Below are 17,455 nucleotides of genomic sequence, written 5' to 3'. Positions count from 1 at the left end.
ACATAGAATTCTTTAACATCACAATTTGAGATGTGACTATTTCTTTAGTTCTTCCAGATGTGACTATTTCTTTAGTTCTTCCAGCTTGAGAAATGTCAAATCTGTGCTTTTTTCCTTTTCTTTTTCCACCTTCACATCTTTATACATTTCATAATTACACTTTATTTTGTGGTCTTAAGCCATCCTTTGAAATTTTTTTGGTCAGCTCTTTTTCTTCACTATTTCTTCCATTTACTTGAGCTAGTCTACATTCAAAACCAAGTTTCAGAGTACCATATATATTCGCGTATAAGCCAACCCAAGTATCAGCCGAGGCACCTAATTTTACCACAAAAATTGCATTAAAAATGTGCTGAAAAAAACTCAGTTTATACGCAAGTAGATATAATATCTTCTGATGTCTATGTTGATTTCTAAGTAAGTGCTCATTTATAAATGTCTCGCTTTCATCATGCGCTATGCAATCTATACCCCACCTGCTCAGTGGTCCAGGAAATAATCAACTGGTATGACCATTCTGAAGTTCAACAGCTTTACAAGGGGAAGGTGCAGCTGTGGTATGTATTGAATAGAGTTCTTCCAGAGTCAAGGGTGGGATAGGTGTGGTTTGTACTGTAGTGTGTAATGGACCTCAGCGAGGTTGCTGATTCACTTACCAGTAGCGTTTGAGTCACTTCTGACTTGTGTTTCCTCCATGCGTGTCTGAGTAGAAACGTACTCCCTGGGTTTTACAATGGGTGATTTTATTCAGACTTACTTACCAGAAGATGGACTTTAACCATCAGCCTTTTAGATAGTAGCTGAACATTTAACCATTTTGACTATCCAGGTACTTCAGATGATCTTTAGAGAAAGATTGCATTTTGAATATAGAGCAGATATACATTACATAGACCATACCTGAGCCAGGTCGAGGGACATCTGTAGGCACTTAGTGCAGAAGTAGCATTTGGAAAATGCTTTCTGATGGTTAGCCAGCCGAGCCCAGGGCTCTTGGATGTTTGGGCACGTGCTAAGCCTCATATCTGCCATTCATTTTCTTAGGAAGCGAATGCTAGGTAAGCATTAATAACTCAGGGCAGACATGGGCCTGGTAGAGGTGAAATAATCATGTTATCAAGATAATTGTCTTGGATTCTAAGAAAAAAATCTTTTTAGAGGTTCCAAGAGAGATGTGACTAAAAGGTAAAAGAATGCCTGTCTTGAATTTGTGGATTCTTCAATTCTCTACAACTTCTTGGTAATGAGGATTTTTTTGCAGAGAAGTGTTAAGACCCCCAACTTTCCCAAGAATATTTTATACACTTCTGGACAGTAAAATTAGGTGGTAGTTCTTTTGTGGGGATTGGGTATATTTTTATCTTTTAAAAATATTTGACAATTGTTCCCCCAGAATTGTCAAGGTTCGTTGTGGGGAGAAATTACCAATTTAAGTACTAGTTCACTTCCATTTTGCTTTATATAATGGCAGGTAGCAGAAAGGAAGGACAGTCATAAAACGATTGTGGATCTCTAGGAATGTATCCTGTATTAGATGAGATAGGAAAGGTTTTTGTCTGCGGGGCAAAGCCAGAGGGGGAGGGGGAAGGTAGTCGAAGCAAAAATGAGTATGACTCAAGGGTGTTTTTCACAGATTGTAATCATGTCTTTCTTAGTTCTTTGTCTTTTGTGAGTCAGAGAAGATTTTTAAATGAGAATAAAGGTGCAGAGATTCAGGTAAGGATGGGGTTTACCATTGAATGTGTTGCAGTAACATTTTAATACATCAACTCATTTATTAACATGGTTAGATTACAGTGATCCTGTCGTTAAATGAAAATGAAGGGTGATTACATCATTACACATCTGCCAAGTGACATTATGACGGAAGTGTGCATTTTATCATTGCATAACTGCCAAATGAATATTTTTAGTCCAGCCACGCTGAGGGTTCACTTTAACCATCACAGCCAACCTCATTCTCACTTCATAATCACCTAATCATTCATAATTCCCAAAAGTATGTTCTCAATGGGAGAAAAGTGGGGAATTCTACTCCCATAAAGAGTTACAGTCTCAGAAACCCACAAGGGCATGTCTGCTCCATCCGATAAGGTCACTCTGAGTTGACAAGGACTCCATGGCAGTGAAGGAGATTGAGTGAGATCCCTAATGTGAAAGACAGTGAGATAGTAGATAGTTTATTGTTGTGGTAAATATGAAGTGCTAGACAACAAGCTAGTTAATGAATGAGGAATAGGTGTAGAGGAAACAGCTGCCTTTATTTTTAACACATGTATTTCATGCCCCTCCATATGTGTCCCATAAAGTCCTGCGGATAGAGGGTGGGTGGTAGAAAGTGGGTTGGAGCGACGGATTGGAGGTCAAAACCAGATACATGCTTTCCCTTTACCCAGATAGTCCTGCCAGAGCCAGTCGATTCTGGCTCTCGGAGATCCCAGTGCATCAGTAAAGAAATATGCTCCACACAGCTTTTGAAGGCTGATTTGGGGGGGATAGATCATCAGGCCTCTCTTTTGAGGTGTCTCTGGGTAGACTCCAAACTCTAGTCGCTTGTTTAGTGGGTTGAACTATCTGCCAGGTTAAGGATTCTTTTTTTTTTTTTTTTGTCACAATGTTTGTTCTTCTGTTGCAACTAAAATCATGGCACATTGCCGTTGTTTTCCTTGTTGTTACTTTGCTTTTATTGGCTTGATCTCATTGGTCAAAGTCTTCATTATAAAACACTTCATCGTATCGAATGGCTTGAAAAGGAAAGCACGTCTCTTCAAGATTCCACTGCCAACCCTTTGATGTCTAATCGAGGTTTCATGTTCTACCTCGGCACGCCTGAGCTCACACATGCATTTATTTCCAAAACAGGGAACACGCTCTGCTTTGTGGCCCGAGTGTTTTACGGAATGTATGCTAGTTAACGGAATGCGCGACAATACATAAGAAAGAACTTTTTAAAGTGTTAAAGCAAGGATGGTACTTGAGGACTAAGTTGCACCGGATCCAAATCAAGGTGTTTTCAATCACCGACTCTGCATGTGAACACTGGACACTGAGCAAGGAAGGCCGAAGAAGGATGGGGGCATTGGAATTACGGTGCTGGCGAAGAATATTATAAGAACCATGGGCTGCCGAAAGAACCAACAAATAATGTCTTGGAAGAATCACATCTAGAATGTCCCTTAGAGGCCAGGATGGTGGAGCCTTCATGTCATGGACTTTGGACCTGTTGTCAAGAAAGACCAGTCCCTGGGGAAGCACGCCCTGCTTGGTGTAGACTGACACAGTGGCTGCAACCGTGCGCTCCGACGGAAGAACAGTTGGGAGGATGGCACAGGAGTGGACAAGGTTTCCTTCTGTTGAGAGCACCTAACACCAGCAGTAAAGGCATGAGAATACATTTAATTTTCATTTTTAATTGCCATAAAGGATCTTTAGTAAGTGTTAAATGTTTTTCAGAAGATCAAGGAGTCCCGATGGTGGAGGTAAATCAAGTTCAAGGAAACAAAAGCAGCGTGTGGAAGAGCCCACGTGCAAGGAGTGGCAGCTGTTATGGGCAGACTTACAAGCGGAGTGGAGCTTGAGATGGATATTGGAGATAGACTAGAACCAGTGGCTGTGGCATTTGGACATTAAGAACATTCTGGGACCAGAGTCTGCCTAGCACAGCTGTGTTCTCTGATGTTAGCAAGGAGGACTGAAAGTACCATGGGCAGCCAGAGGAACACGTACATCTGTCGTAAAAGAAGTGGTCAGATGATTCTGTAGAAGTGAGGGTGGTGAGACTATTTCCCAAGTACTTTGGACATGTCAGCAGGTGCAAGCAGGCCTTGGAAAAAGACCTTCTGGTCATTGAAAAAGAGGAAAGCCCTCAACGAGCTGCGTCGACGCCACTGCCACAACAATGGGTTCCAACACAGCAAAGGTTGTGAAGGTGGTGCCGGATCAGGCAGGGCTTCCTTCCGTAGGTGCATAGGTTTGCTGTCAATCGGGACAGCCTCCAAGATGCCTCACAGCAACAAGCAGGCCTTGGGTGCCTACCAGGCGCTAAGACTATTACTAATCGCCTTAGCATTCATGTGGACGCAGGCCAGTATTATGTAGAACAGAGCAACATATTGCCTGACTGACGGTTGGTGTGTTCGAAGCCGTTGCCTTGGCGGTTGGGTCACTCCAACTCCTCGAGGGTTTTCCTTGTTTGGGATTCTGGTTTGATGCCTTCTAAGACAGGTTTGTTTGTTCAGGTCCCCAGTCCATTCCACTGTCTTCTATCTTGGGTAGAAAAAAACCTTTTCCTAGGGGAGCTGCTAGTGGGATGGGGAGGCAGGTGAAGTCATCTCATAATTATTTTTTCTTTTAATTTTTTTAAGCAATCATTTTACTGGGGGCTCTGACAGCTCTTATAACAATCCATACATCGATTGTATCAAGCACATGTGTATGTACGTCGCCATCGCATAATGATGCTGCGGGGAGATACTTAGCCTGCAGAGATCCGGACTAGCTACCCCCCTGAGAAGTCTGGCGTCAGACACGGGGTTTTCTTCGGCATGTCTGTTTTGAACAGAGTTCTTATTGATAATAATTCAGCCAGGTTATTTCCTCGGGGCTGTCATAAGTAAATCACAAAATCAGTGAATAAATAAGTTTTGCGATGCATTTCTTAGAAACAACTTTGCATTTATAGTCACTGGTTTACTTGGACCTTGCAGCGCAAGGATGGGCAGACTCACAGGCATACTTGAGAAATAATTACAATAATGCCTGAGGCCAATGTGACTCCCTTCCCTTGGGCCCTGGGTGAGTTTGAGAGAGTGAAACAGCTGTTTACCAGGTGGCGAAATGGCTTCACTGAGGAGCCACTGGTGAATGTGCCCCTCGCCCTTCTCCCAGGTCTCCCTCGAGGCGGAGCTAGCACCTCCAGTTGGAACCAGAAGAGGGTGGCGTGAGTTTCAAGTTGACGTCATACACTGACTCACTCACTGCCACCATGTCAGTTCTGCCACAGAGTGACACTGTACGACAGAGTAGAACTGGCCTCGTGGGTTTCCAGGAGTGAAAATCCTTGTGAGACCAGAAAGTTTCATCTAGCTTCTACAGAGCTTTTGGTGGTTTTGAACTGCTGACCTCGTGGTTCGCAGCCCAGTGCATAACCCACTACAACACCAGAGCTTCTTCCAACTTCCTCACAGGATTCACGAAAATAGGATATTTGAAATCGATGCGCACACACAGACTCAGATACATACAAATGTCTCATTGAACTGGGTATGTAACAGCCATGTGTTCCATTGTATAGGCAAGCCGTCACTCGCAGAACCCCCAAGTCGCAGTATTGTGATCATCGATGGACCTTGTGACTTTGCTAGAGAAACTCCTTGATTGGTTTGCTGTTGTTTTTGTTGGCTTGTTTTATAATTTTCCCATTCAGTTCAAAACTTCCTTGGGACGTTCATCAGTCATCTTTAAATTTAGTCATGGAGATAGTTTATTTTACGGATGCAAAATGCAGATTCCATAGATGCGAAACTTGCCAGCCTAGAGAAGTGTGCCTCCATTAACTTTAACTGCCAACTTATCTCGCTGTTTCTGCCCTGCTTGTTTAAAATAGAATAACGCTGTAAACAATAATAAATATGCACAACCATGCATATGTATTACTGCTTGCTCATTGTTTAGTTTTTGCCTCTACACATCCTTTTGCAATTATGAGATCTTCGTGCCAGTAGATGGATTTTATTTTTGCATCTCCTGGGACAGTTGACAGAAGAATAGAAGGGGGGCTTCCAAAACTGATGGAGAAATTCCATTGTCCTCACTTCCATTTTTTCCATGAAGTTTTGGAAGTCCCCTTCTCGAATTTGCAGAGGCCTTATGCTCATGTTGGGAGAAAGACGAGACTTTCTACTCCTTTAAAGAGTTACAGCCTTGGAAACGCACGGGGACAGTTCTACGCTGTCCTATAGGGTCTCCATGACTCAGAATTGACTCGATGGCAGTGACATTGGTCTGGGTTCATGCTGACCATTTCTAAGAACTATGTGTTTGAATGGCTAAGGTTATTTCTGCACTGTGTCAATATGTTATAGTCACTCATTACTTGAAATATGAAAGTGATCTGGACTTTTATGTGTCATTGGTTGGATTTGGACCGAGAACACAAACCGGTCATTCTTTCAGTGCCTCCCTGCTGCCCTCCCTCCGTGACACTGCATCTGGAGCCAGAATGCGGGGCTAGCTGTGGCGTCCAGTGAGTTTTTCAGAGCTCAAAGCTCTCTCCCTCTTCTAACCCTGCATCTATTTTTCAATCGCAGCAATACCGCATTTTTAAAATGTGATATTTTATTCTTGTGTACTAAGTTAATGTGGTGATTTGAGAACCAGAGATTGTTTCTGCCTTCTTTCCTAATGCCTCATTGTTTAGCAAGCTGAGCTGCAATCCTAATACAAAAAAAAAAAAAGTGGCTGAGTGTTTGCTTTGGAAAAAATCAATGAAGTACCCGAATTGCCTTGGCAGACAAGAGACCACCCCCTGACACTTGCTTACATTTGGATGCTAATCTCCCATGCTCCTCACCCAGCTTTCCCATTTTAATCATGTATTCATTCAATGTGACTCTTTGCATACAGAATATCAGCTGATCGGTTATTTCAATAGTAAGTCTATCTCTTCTGGAAGGCCAGATAATTTTTACTATTTTATCAACACAGCAGAGCCTTTTTTTTTTCCTTCAGGAAGTTTAGGGCCGAATGCTCCAGGTTCATGCCTGCTGTTTGCTTTGCCTGGGCTTCTGCTTCCTGTGGAACCAGATGGTGCTGTCAATCGCAAGAGAGCCAAGGGTGCATCATTTCTCTCTGGCTTCTAAAAAGGCATCGCAGTCTGCCGCAGAGCCTCAGAACGCTGCACGCGCCACGCGCATCACCAGCCTGGGGATAGTACTGGTGGTTGTTTTCCGAGCAGCTGTGGCCATGCTTGGGCATGAGCCAAGGGCCAAACATTTTTTTTTTCTTTTTGAATAAAAGAATGAAATGCATTTGAAACGATTGTCACACTGCCAGACAAGGAAGCCAATGGTGGTCCAATTAACACCAACATGCCACTGTTTGAAGAATTACACAGCGAATGTGCAGCCTGGCAAAGGCATTGGTGGTCTCATCCTCTCCCCTGTGGCCCCTCTAGAAATGAAAGCAAGATGAATTCTATGCGTTGTCCTTGGTTAGGATTTACTTTTAAAATTGTATCACGGTTATGCCAACACATTGGTATTAAGGTTCTACATCCACTTGGCTGGGCCTTGATTCTCAGTGGTTTGGCAGATGTTATGTAATCATGCTCCATTTTGTGATCTGATGTGAGCAGCCAATCAGCTGAAAGGGGAGTTTCCTTGGGGGTGTGGCCTGCCTCAAATATTTGGATATTTGAGGATGTTCTGGGTGTTCTTTATATGGATGTTCTGGGTGTTCTTTCTTTCTCTCAATCCCGCATCTGATTTGCCATCCCAGTTACCCCCTTATCTTAGATGTGAACGATCTACTTGCTTTTGTCAATTTACCTCCTACTTCCTGGTTCATTGGATGTAATCTTGACATCTCCTGTCCCATCCCTGCTTGCTAGCTTGCTTCGTTAATCTCTGTTCTATCTCAAAAGAGACTGACTCAGGATACTCTGTATACTAATCATGCCTCTTTAACATAATAGAAACAACCCATTTCCAAGTGGATTTATAGCCACAGGCATAGAGGTTCAGAGTCACAACTCATCATTTGGGGTGAAACAGTTCAATGTGTAACATTTCATCCTTTGGCCCCCCCAAAATTCACGCTCTTGCCACATGTAAAACACATTCATTCCATCACAAAGTCTTAACTCCAAGTTCCAAAGCTCATTTTATGAATCAGCCAAATCAACTACCGGCAGGATGGCATATTCCATCCTGAGAACACAATTGCTTTTCATTTGATCCTTTGACATTTAGAATGCGTATTATGGGTTTCCAAAACTCTGTGGTCTAACAGGCACAAGGTAGACATTTCCATTACAAATGGCAGAAATTGGAGGGAAGGAAGAGATCACAGGTGCCAAGAAAATCTCAAACCCAGCAGAACAAATTTCATTAGGTCTCAAGGCTCGGAAGAAGCTTCTCTTCTCGGAGACAAGCTTTCCAGACTCAGGATATGGGCCTTTCCCTCTGGATTCTGGCGAGGATCTTTGACCCTAGGCTTGCGCTCTGACTTCCAGACTCTCTGCAAAGAACCTTCTGATTATCTCTGAAGAATGTTTTTCAAAGACTTAATCTGTATTCCTCTTCTTACCAGAGTTAAGGCTAGAAGCACATCTTGATTGCCCCTAGGCATGCAATAAGGGGCTTTATGACTCTGTGCTGACGCACTTAGCTGGTAACCGGGTCAATCATTCAAAACCACAACAACAGCTCCCTCACTCTCCCTTAAATGTTCTGTATAATAGCTTTTTGTAGACGGAAGAACTGGTGGAATAGGAATATCCGAGGAGGCTTTAGAAAATTTGTGGAAATTTTCTATGATGGCTTAATTCCATTTTTTCCATTACTTTTTCAAAGCTTATACACACACACACACACACACACACACACAGTTTGTTTTGTTGTTTTAAATGAGCTCTGATAGTATACCAGTTAAGGCACTCAACCAATATTCAAAAGTTCAGTAGTGGAAAGCTCTGGTGGTCTGCGTCCATATCTGCGTCTATAAAGATTGACAGCCTTGGAAATGCTAGGGGCGGTTCTCATTTGCCTTTTAGTGTTGCTATAAGTAGGATGCAACTCAATGGTGATGAGTATGTGTATGTGGATATAGATCTAGGATCAACCAAAGGACTAAGGAACAGAAGGTAAATGGACTTATTATAGGAAAAAGAAAAGAGGGCAGGGAAAGGAATCAGGATTATAAACTAGAATTTTCTAAAGATAGAAAAAATATTGCAATATGACTGCCTTACATAATCATGGATAAAACTATATCAGAATAGAATAAGTACTGTCTAAGTAAGATTTAGAAGATTTAAAATAAGTACTGTCTAAGTAAGATTTAGAAGATTTTGAAGGCAACTAGGTATTTAGTTGATGGTTCCACTCCATGAAGAGAAATTATGTCCAGTGCGTTAAAGCCCATTTATCTGGTAGTATAGCCTAGTGGGACACAACCTAAAAGCAAAGATGGATACCAAAAATCTCCAAAGAAACCTTAAAACTGTTTCAGTTTTCATTTCCTTTTAATAATCTTTACAAGTGTGGTGCATGTGTCTGATACACAGATGTATACAGCAAATAAAGCTGAACTCACTGCCATTCAGTTGATTCTGACGCATAGTGACCCTAATAACACGGGGTAGAACTTTCCAAGACTGTTATTCTTTCCAGAATTAGAAAGCCTCATCTTTGTCCCACAGAGAGATTAGTAGTTTTGAACTGTTCTCCTTCTGATTAGCAGCCCAATGCATAACCACTATACTGCCACGGCACCTTATATAGACACAGGGAGTTTTGAAAGCTCATGGGAAAAGGAGTGAAAACATAACAGAATTTTTCCCTGGTTTCTTGAAGCCCTCGTGTGTGTATCTAACATTATTGAATTATTATGATATATGCTGTTGTACAACATCACATTTTCAATTACTCATTTATTTTACCCTGTGTGTGCACAAATCCTCATGTTGCAGTGGATTAAGTGTTGATCTTCAAACCCCCAAATGGGCAGTTCAAATTTACCAGGTGTTTCTTAGGAGAGAAATGAGGCTGTTTGCTTCCATAAAGATTTACAACCTCAGAAAGATGAGGGAGCCATTCGACTTTGCCCTATACAGTTGCAAGAGTCCGAACTGACTCTCTGGGAGTGGGTTTGGTTTGAGTCTGATGGGTACACACTCTCACATATAGTAAGATATGTCTTATATTTTGTTAAATGTATTATACAGACATTATTATTATTAAGTAAAGCAAATTAATGCTTACATGAATGTTATTAGGAATCAGGAGTTTGGTAAATAAAAATTCAAAGAATTAAACGAAAACTATGAAAACCTTGCAATCCTACATTTGATTGCGAAATACTTCTGTATTTAATAGACTGCTATTGCCATTCCAACCCACATCCTCTTTAGTTTCTAAGAATTAAATGGCAACACTGCAATGCTCAATTCGATTGGGACACAAGACTGTGTTTAATAGAATCCTGTTGCCATTCCAATTCATATCCTTCTTAGTTTCTAATGTTCTGTTTCTTGGGGACAGTGCCATCTTCTATATTATTGAACTTGCAAAATGGGTTGGTAAACTACTCTTCGTGTCCTGTAGGCAACTGATGAGAAAACTAGCCTCATTAAGCCTTTAGGATGACACTTTTTCTTTTTCTTGTTCTAAAATAATTTTCAAAGATAGGCCTAAATTCAAAGATCGAACTAGTCATGCATTTTAGCTCTTCTATTGCTTTAATACAATTCTCTCTCTCTCTTCTGGTCTTGTCTTCTGAAAAGTCTGAGTTTCACTATACCCTGGGAAAAACTGGAGTCAGTTCTAAGCCCAGAACAACGAATTAAATCTAGTTCTTTCCTAGGATTTTCATTAGGCTTTCTGAACCATAACTCAGTGGAAAAACACTTGATGTTTTGTTGTTGTTTGTTGTTGTTGTTATACATGGAGATTATAAGCCCCTCTCGACAGTGTCTTTCCATCCCATACCTTTAAGATATTTCTTGAACCCCTGGGAAACCATTTGACAAAAACATATGGCTTGCCTTTCAGTTTATGAAACCAGTGTTTAATTTGACTGGGGGAAAATTGTACTTAATATAAATTTTACTCTTTCCTTTCTTTTTTTTCCTGGAGGAAATGATCCTAAAGGGTCATTCTCCAATAAAGCCACACTTTATTAAGTATTCTTGCTATTTATTGCTTACTTACCAATTCAATTCTTCACACAGACATATTCCCAGACATGGTACAACCTATAATGATCATAAAATTGGTCTCTTCTTGGAAAACACAGAGGCTTGACTCACAAAAACACCAATATTCTCATCAATGTGTATAGGGATCTGTGTGGTTGACTATTAGTGCCTGAAAAATCTGTTCCATTTTCTCTCACTGGAAGAATAAGCCTACGTATGGTCCCCTTGAGCCTGGGTTAAAGAGGCCTGGTGATGCTGGTGAGTAAATGTTGGACTGCTTAACCACCAGGTTGACAGTTCGAATCCACCAGATGCTCCATGGGATGAAGATGAGGCTCTCTGCTCCCACAAATATTTACAGGCTTAGAAAGTCCGTGCGGGGTGACTAGGAGTTGGAATAAGCTCTATGGGAGTGGATTTGGTTTGGGTTTGGGTATTGGTTGGCGTTCGTTGCTTGCGCAGTAGCATTGAGCAGAAACGACTTTCTGAGCCTCGTGCCGAAGTCTTGCTGCGGAGGTTTGGCGTGTGTCTTCCTAACAATGGAACATGCTCTCTGGGAGCCGCGAGCCACCACACAAGAAGTCTGACTACCCTGAAGTCATGCTGAAGAGGCCGTGTGCCAAAGTTCTATCGTTCCAGGGAGCACAGCCTTTGGTAGTTCATACCAAGGTGACGGACATACGAATGAAGCCGTTTTGGATTTTCCAGGACAGCCCGTCCAACAATTGAGTTGTCACTGAGTAGCACTGTGAAGAACCATGTAGATCAGGGGTGGGGACCCTCCAGCCATAGCAGACCCATGAAATCATCAAGACCGACTAACATCATAGGCCTCACCAAAGAGAAGCAGTTTCAGCTCTCACAGTAGAGGTGAGCTAATTAAAAATTTGACCAATGTTGCTCACAAATGATGTTATAAATATCCAAATGGTCTTCGGCAGAATAAAAGGTTCCCCCTCCTGGTGGAGAGCACACGAAGCCTGAGCCCTGCCCAAACTCCTGATCCACAGTGTTATGATAAAATAATAATAATAAAAGGTTGCTGCTTTAAACCAATGCATTTTAGGGCAACTGGATATGAAACAAGAGCTTGCCAGAGCAGTGTGTGTGTATATATATATATTTCAGTTGTAAAACAAGATAACTGAACTAAGTATTAATTATGTTGCTAAAATCACAATTCAATAATAACAAATGAGTTATTGAATGTGATTGTGTCAAGAACTGAACTACTGCTATGTATAATTTAATCCTCACACTGATCCCTCAAGTTCTAGGTATTATTATTATTATTTTTACTACCACTTCACAGTTGGGGAAGCAGGTTTAGGGAGATCAGGAATCTGCTCATGTATGTTCTGTAAAATACTCTTGGTAATTTCTAATCTTCAGTTAACCTATTGTTATTCAGGGTGGTTGAGTCATTGTGGATTCATAATGACCCATAGACAGCAGAGCAACATACTGCTTAGCCCTGGTGACAAACTGATAGTTGTTTTAATGTTTGAGCCCGTTGTCACAACCACTGTGTAAATTCACCTCGTTGAAGGTTTCTATTGGCTTTCTACCAAGCATGTTGCCTTCTCCAGCGCCTGATCCCTCCGGATACAATGGGCAGCTTCTCTAAGACACAGTCTCACTAGCCTTACTTCTAAGAAGCATTTTATCAGCACCACTACCCAGGAGGATTTGTGTATTTGATTCCTGTGTGTTCTAGCTGGAAAGGTCCACAAGTACGCCTGCCACTTAGGTTGTTTCAAAAGGTATTTGTGATGAATACGTAGTAGGTCTTGCAAAATTTGGTCACGCGATGACTGGCTTTGATTCAATCACCAATGCTTCATATTTTCTAGCTGCCGATCTTTCCTTCTTTCCAAGTGTTGCATTCCACTTACCAGTACTTATCAATGCTTCTCTCTTGCATGTGTGACCCGTTGGAGACTGAAGAAGTTTGTCAGATTCTTCAATTTCTTCATCATTGGCTTGAGTGGCTGGTGTTGAATAGTAGTCTTTGAATAGGAGTCTCTGTGAACTGGTTTTCTTGTAGGTGTTTGGTACCATTCTATCACAGATAGAACTGTACTTGCATATAAATCCTGAAATGTTCTTTTTTATAATGAATGTAACACTGTTCCTCTTTAATTTATGGTTCCTAGTATAGTAAATTATATGACTGCCCATTTCAAAATGGCAACTAGCAGTTCATGCCAACTCACTAATGCCTAGAATTTTAGACCACTTCCGGTTTTCTTTGATTCATATTCATACGTTAGGAACATGAATGGATGTTTACGGATCTTTCCTTATACTTTGAGCTGGGCCACATCAGTAAAGGAAGGTCCTGAAGACTCTATTCTTTATGTCCTTCTGGTTGACTCTGTTTTGAAGGGGCAGCTCTTCCCCAGTGGTATTTTGAGTGCTTTTCACCTTGACTGGTTCATCTGCCAGCACTTGACAAAAGGTTTGTTTTCTTGTGAGTTTGGTTTTGGTTATTTTTTCAGAAGTAGTTCACGAAGTCCGTCTTCCCAGTCTGAAGAAACTGCAAGCTGTACTGAAACCTGCCCACCATGATCGATCCTGCTGGTATTTCAAATCGCAAAGGCATAGCTTCTAGCATGGTAATCCGGACGCCATCCAAGTATGACAATGTTACAGATAAACGGCACTCTATGATTATGTTTATCTGATAGTCTTCAAATGACTGCATGTGAATTAGGGTTCATGTTTGTGATGGTTCAAGAATAATTTTTTAAAATATATGCTTGTCTTACTTTATAGTTGTAAAGTAGTGCAACCTTGGTGATCTAAAGAGACCATGGAGTCTGGAGCACATTTCATCCTGAGCACGTATTTTATTATCCTGATAATAAAAAGGGCCAATAGATGCAAAAGGTTCTTCTTTTGTCTTCAGTGAGGTTGTAAGAAAGTCACACTAGAAATATGTCGGGTGTGTCCTATAAAAGGAAGCATGCTTGTGATAGCAGCTGATGCATGTTCCACAGAAATGGCTATCGGCAGAAAAGCTAAAAACGTTCTCTGGAGACATTTATTTTACTGTTTTGTGGACGGAAAGAACTATGTCATCATCTCAACTAGGTGTGCAAAATTTAATTTATTTTTCTGCATTTTTTTCTGTTTTGCTATTTAAGATGCCCCTGAGATGTAGTCAGTTAATAATGGCCCTTCTAGCCATAATTCCTTATGTGGTGTATTATACTTATGAACTCCATGCCTGTGGCTAGAATTTCATTTCGGAGGGAGTGGTCTGCTATTGGAATAGACAGGACTAAGGTGGGATGATATCCTGGCCTAGTACAGGGTATGAACTATGTCAAACCTCTCCCCACACCCCACCTTGGGGACATGGTTTGCTGAAAGACCAAAGACACCACTCTCTCAAAGCTATCCCTCTATGTGGAAGAGCCATCTGGAACACAGCGATACATTCCAGGCCCATTGGAAGAAGAGCACCTTTGAGATCTCTTTCTGAAGTGTCAGAGACTCCTACTAAATGCACTGGAGACTGTGGAAAGAGAGTGTTGGGCAGAGCAAAGGAACTAGGTCGAGACAAGAGATCAAGGCAAGGAATACGTGAGACAGAAAGAGGATCAGTGCCGAGACTAGGAGATTGTGCAGCAGAGTGACAACCAGGCTCCTTGGCCCCTAGAGGCAGTGGCTGAGCCCAGGCGGCTGAGAGATTGAGGACTGGAGGGAGACTTAGCTGCTGACTAAATAGAGGTGTAACTGGACCAATAACTATATCCTCAGTGTTTTCTGCTCCTTTCTTATGATAGATATTGAACTCCTCTAATATGTCCTATATACTCGAGTATAAGCCGACCCAAATATCAGCCGCGGCACCTCATTTTTCCACAAAACTGCATTTTAAAAATGTGCTGAAAACCTTGGCTTCTACTCGAGTATATACTGTTAATAGTCTTCTCTGGGAGTTCTTTGTGGCCATTGCAATGGCTTATAGAACCCTGCGTAGAAGTAGAGTGCTGTGAGAGGAATGGCTGATATTAGAACAGGTAAAGAAAGATGGAGTCTGCAGGCATGTCTGACCACTGCCTTGTGGCAAGAGGGAAGCCAGAGAAAGTCATGGTTCTCTTCTCCAAACTCTTCTCCGAGCTCCTACTCTTCTTCTCATAGTTGTTGTTAGGGGCGATCAAGTTGGCCCCGACTCTCAGTGACCCTACTTAGTGACTACTACGTACAAGAGACGGCAACACTACTCCATCCTGTATCATTCTTAGGATAGTTTCTGTGCTTTAGCTCATTGTTGCAGCCACTGGGTCAATCTATCACATTCAGGGTCTTTCCCCTTTTTTGGGGTGACCCTTTCCCAGGCATGATGCTCTTCTCCACAAACTGGCCCCTCCTGACAATATGCCCAAAGGACATCAGACAAAAGCCTGCCATTCTCCCATCTAAGGGACATTTTGATTCTGTTTTACGAGACTTTTGGTCTTTTTTCTGGAAGTCCATTGTGTTAGGCAGGGTTCTTTAGAGAAACAAAACTAGGACACTTATGATTTTATATATATAAAAGGATAGGTTTATACAGAGAGAAGGAATATAACAGCTAATTAGTCCACCCAGCAGAACAGAGGGTTCAGTTTAACTCACTTTTGTGGAACAGTTAAAATACTGGAAGTCCTTTGACGCACATGGGCTACCAGGTCCAAGGTCAATGAAACAGACAGTGGAGTCTTCCCTCAGGCAAGGCAGGCAGAGTCTGCCTGCAGGCAGCAAACAGCAGGGTGGGTCCGCAGCAGTCAGTAGCTCGTGAGTTTAGTGAAGCAGGCCTAGATAGAATACTGAACTCAAGCCATGCAAGGCAACAGGATCCACCAGCCTCTAGCTCAAGGGATATATGCACCAGCAGTGTAGTGAGGCAGGTCCTGAAGGAACCTCAAGCTCGAGCGACATAATCCACGATCCATGGGTTGGCTTGGCCCACAGGCAGTGTAGCACACAGGTTGAGGCAGAGAACTAGCGAAAGCAGGAGAACACTGGTCTGATCACCAGAGAGCAAGAGAGAAGGAAGCAGGCCTTGCAGAGCCATTCGTCTCTTTGCCCTCCAATCAAACTGCGAACCGATTAGTCCAATATGTTCTTATTGGCCAGCTTGGCACCATAAACCTAACTAGCACAGCCATAGTGTATTCAGTATTCTTCTCCAGCACCACAATTCACATGCATCCGCTTTCCTTCAGATGCCCGTCTGTATGCACTGTCCAGCTATCTAGTGTACACGAGGTGATTGTACTTGCATCAGGTGCACCTTAGTCCTCAAAGGGGTGTCTTTGCCTTTCAACACTTCAACGAGGTCTTTCATGCTTGTGTGGTGAATTTGTCTACTCCAATATGCTTCTACGTGCAGTGATATCATGTATGCACTTTCTCGAGGAAGGTAAAAAAGAAGGCAGGGAAGAAAGGCATGCGGAAGCAAGGAGGACAGGACAAAACTCAGGTGAGGAATGTAATGACTGTTCACTGGTCGTTTATAATTTACCAGGCATTCTTGGAGGTCAGTGCTATTTCTGGAGACGAAATTCCAATTTGGAGTGACTCATTAGACCCTTCTAAAGGCACCTGGCCTACAATAGGTAGCATTGGAATTGGAATCCATCTTCTCACGCCATGCTGGAGTCACAAAACATAAGTGACTCTTGCGTAAGCCTGCTCTCTCCTTGATGAGATTCATCTTACTTAAATTTGACTTCTCAATTCTTAAAAAACAAACAACTTAATCCATTTTTAGACTGCTGAGCCACATATTTCATTGCTTCCCCTGCTGTTCTGTGCCTATTAAATTTGGTTAAAATATTAAGAACATCTAAAATATGATCTTCTGAATGAAACTTGCTGAGTGGATTGAAAAATGCCTCTAAGCCTTTTAGACCTTACTTATTTGGTGTGTGTTAGCTGCTGAATTTACATGAGTTCACTGTGAGGGGCTCTTTGAGGTACTGATAGGTTTAATCACCTCTGGCTGTGTATTGGGAACCTCTTGGCTTCTGAGTCTGGGCTCTGAGTATTGCCTAATCAGCTGTGGGAGAGGGACCTTGCTATCGAGGGCTTTTCTTTCCTTGAGAGCTCAGCCTTCTCATTGCCCTGTGGCCATCTCACTGAGCTGGTGACTCCCCTCCTGCCATATCTGGGAATGTGTTTCTCTAGTGCACTTATTTCCATCTGCACGCACCTCTGCCTCCTTTCCAGGAGATGTTTGGCTATGTCTGGAGATAGGTTTTGGTGTCATGATGGAGGGGTAAAATTGTCATTTGGTGGGTAGAGGCCAAGGATGCTGTTAAAACCCAATAACTCCCTGGATAGTCTCTATAACAAAGGATTAACTGGTCCAAATGTCAGGAGTGCCCAACTTGAGAAACCCCACTCATCTGTAGGCTTTCTCAAAGGTTTTTTTTAAAAATCATTTTATTAGGGGCTCATACATCTGTTAACACAATCCATACATACATCAATTGTGTCCAGCACATTCTTACAAATGTTGCCATCATCATTCTCAAAACA

At 42.1% G+C, this 17,455-nt stretch overlaps 1 protein-coding gene across 1 annotated transcript in view; it reads left to right on the top strand.

Annotated features, from left to right (window-relative positions):
* PID1 (phosphotyrosine interaction domain containing 1) overlaps positions 1-17,455 on the top strand; it is a 268,587-nt gene that overhangs the window by 80,883 nt on the left and 170,249 nt on the right. The gene's annotated exons all lie outside the window — the stretch shown is intronic.

The sequence above is a fragment of the Echinops telfairi genome, unplaced genomic scaffold (genome assembly GCF_000313985.2).
Source record: "Echinops telfairi isolate 266 unplaced genomic scaffold, ASM31398v2 ScPeMD7_3;HRSCAF=10, whole genome shotgun sequence".
Classification (NCBI taxonomy): domain Eukaryota; kingdom Metazoa; phylum Chordata; class Mammalia; order Afrosoricida; family Tenrecidae; genus Echinops; species Echinops telfairi.
Note: the sequence above shows the minus strand (reverse complement) of the source record. Positions and strands in the feature narration are given on the sequence as shown.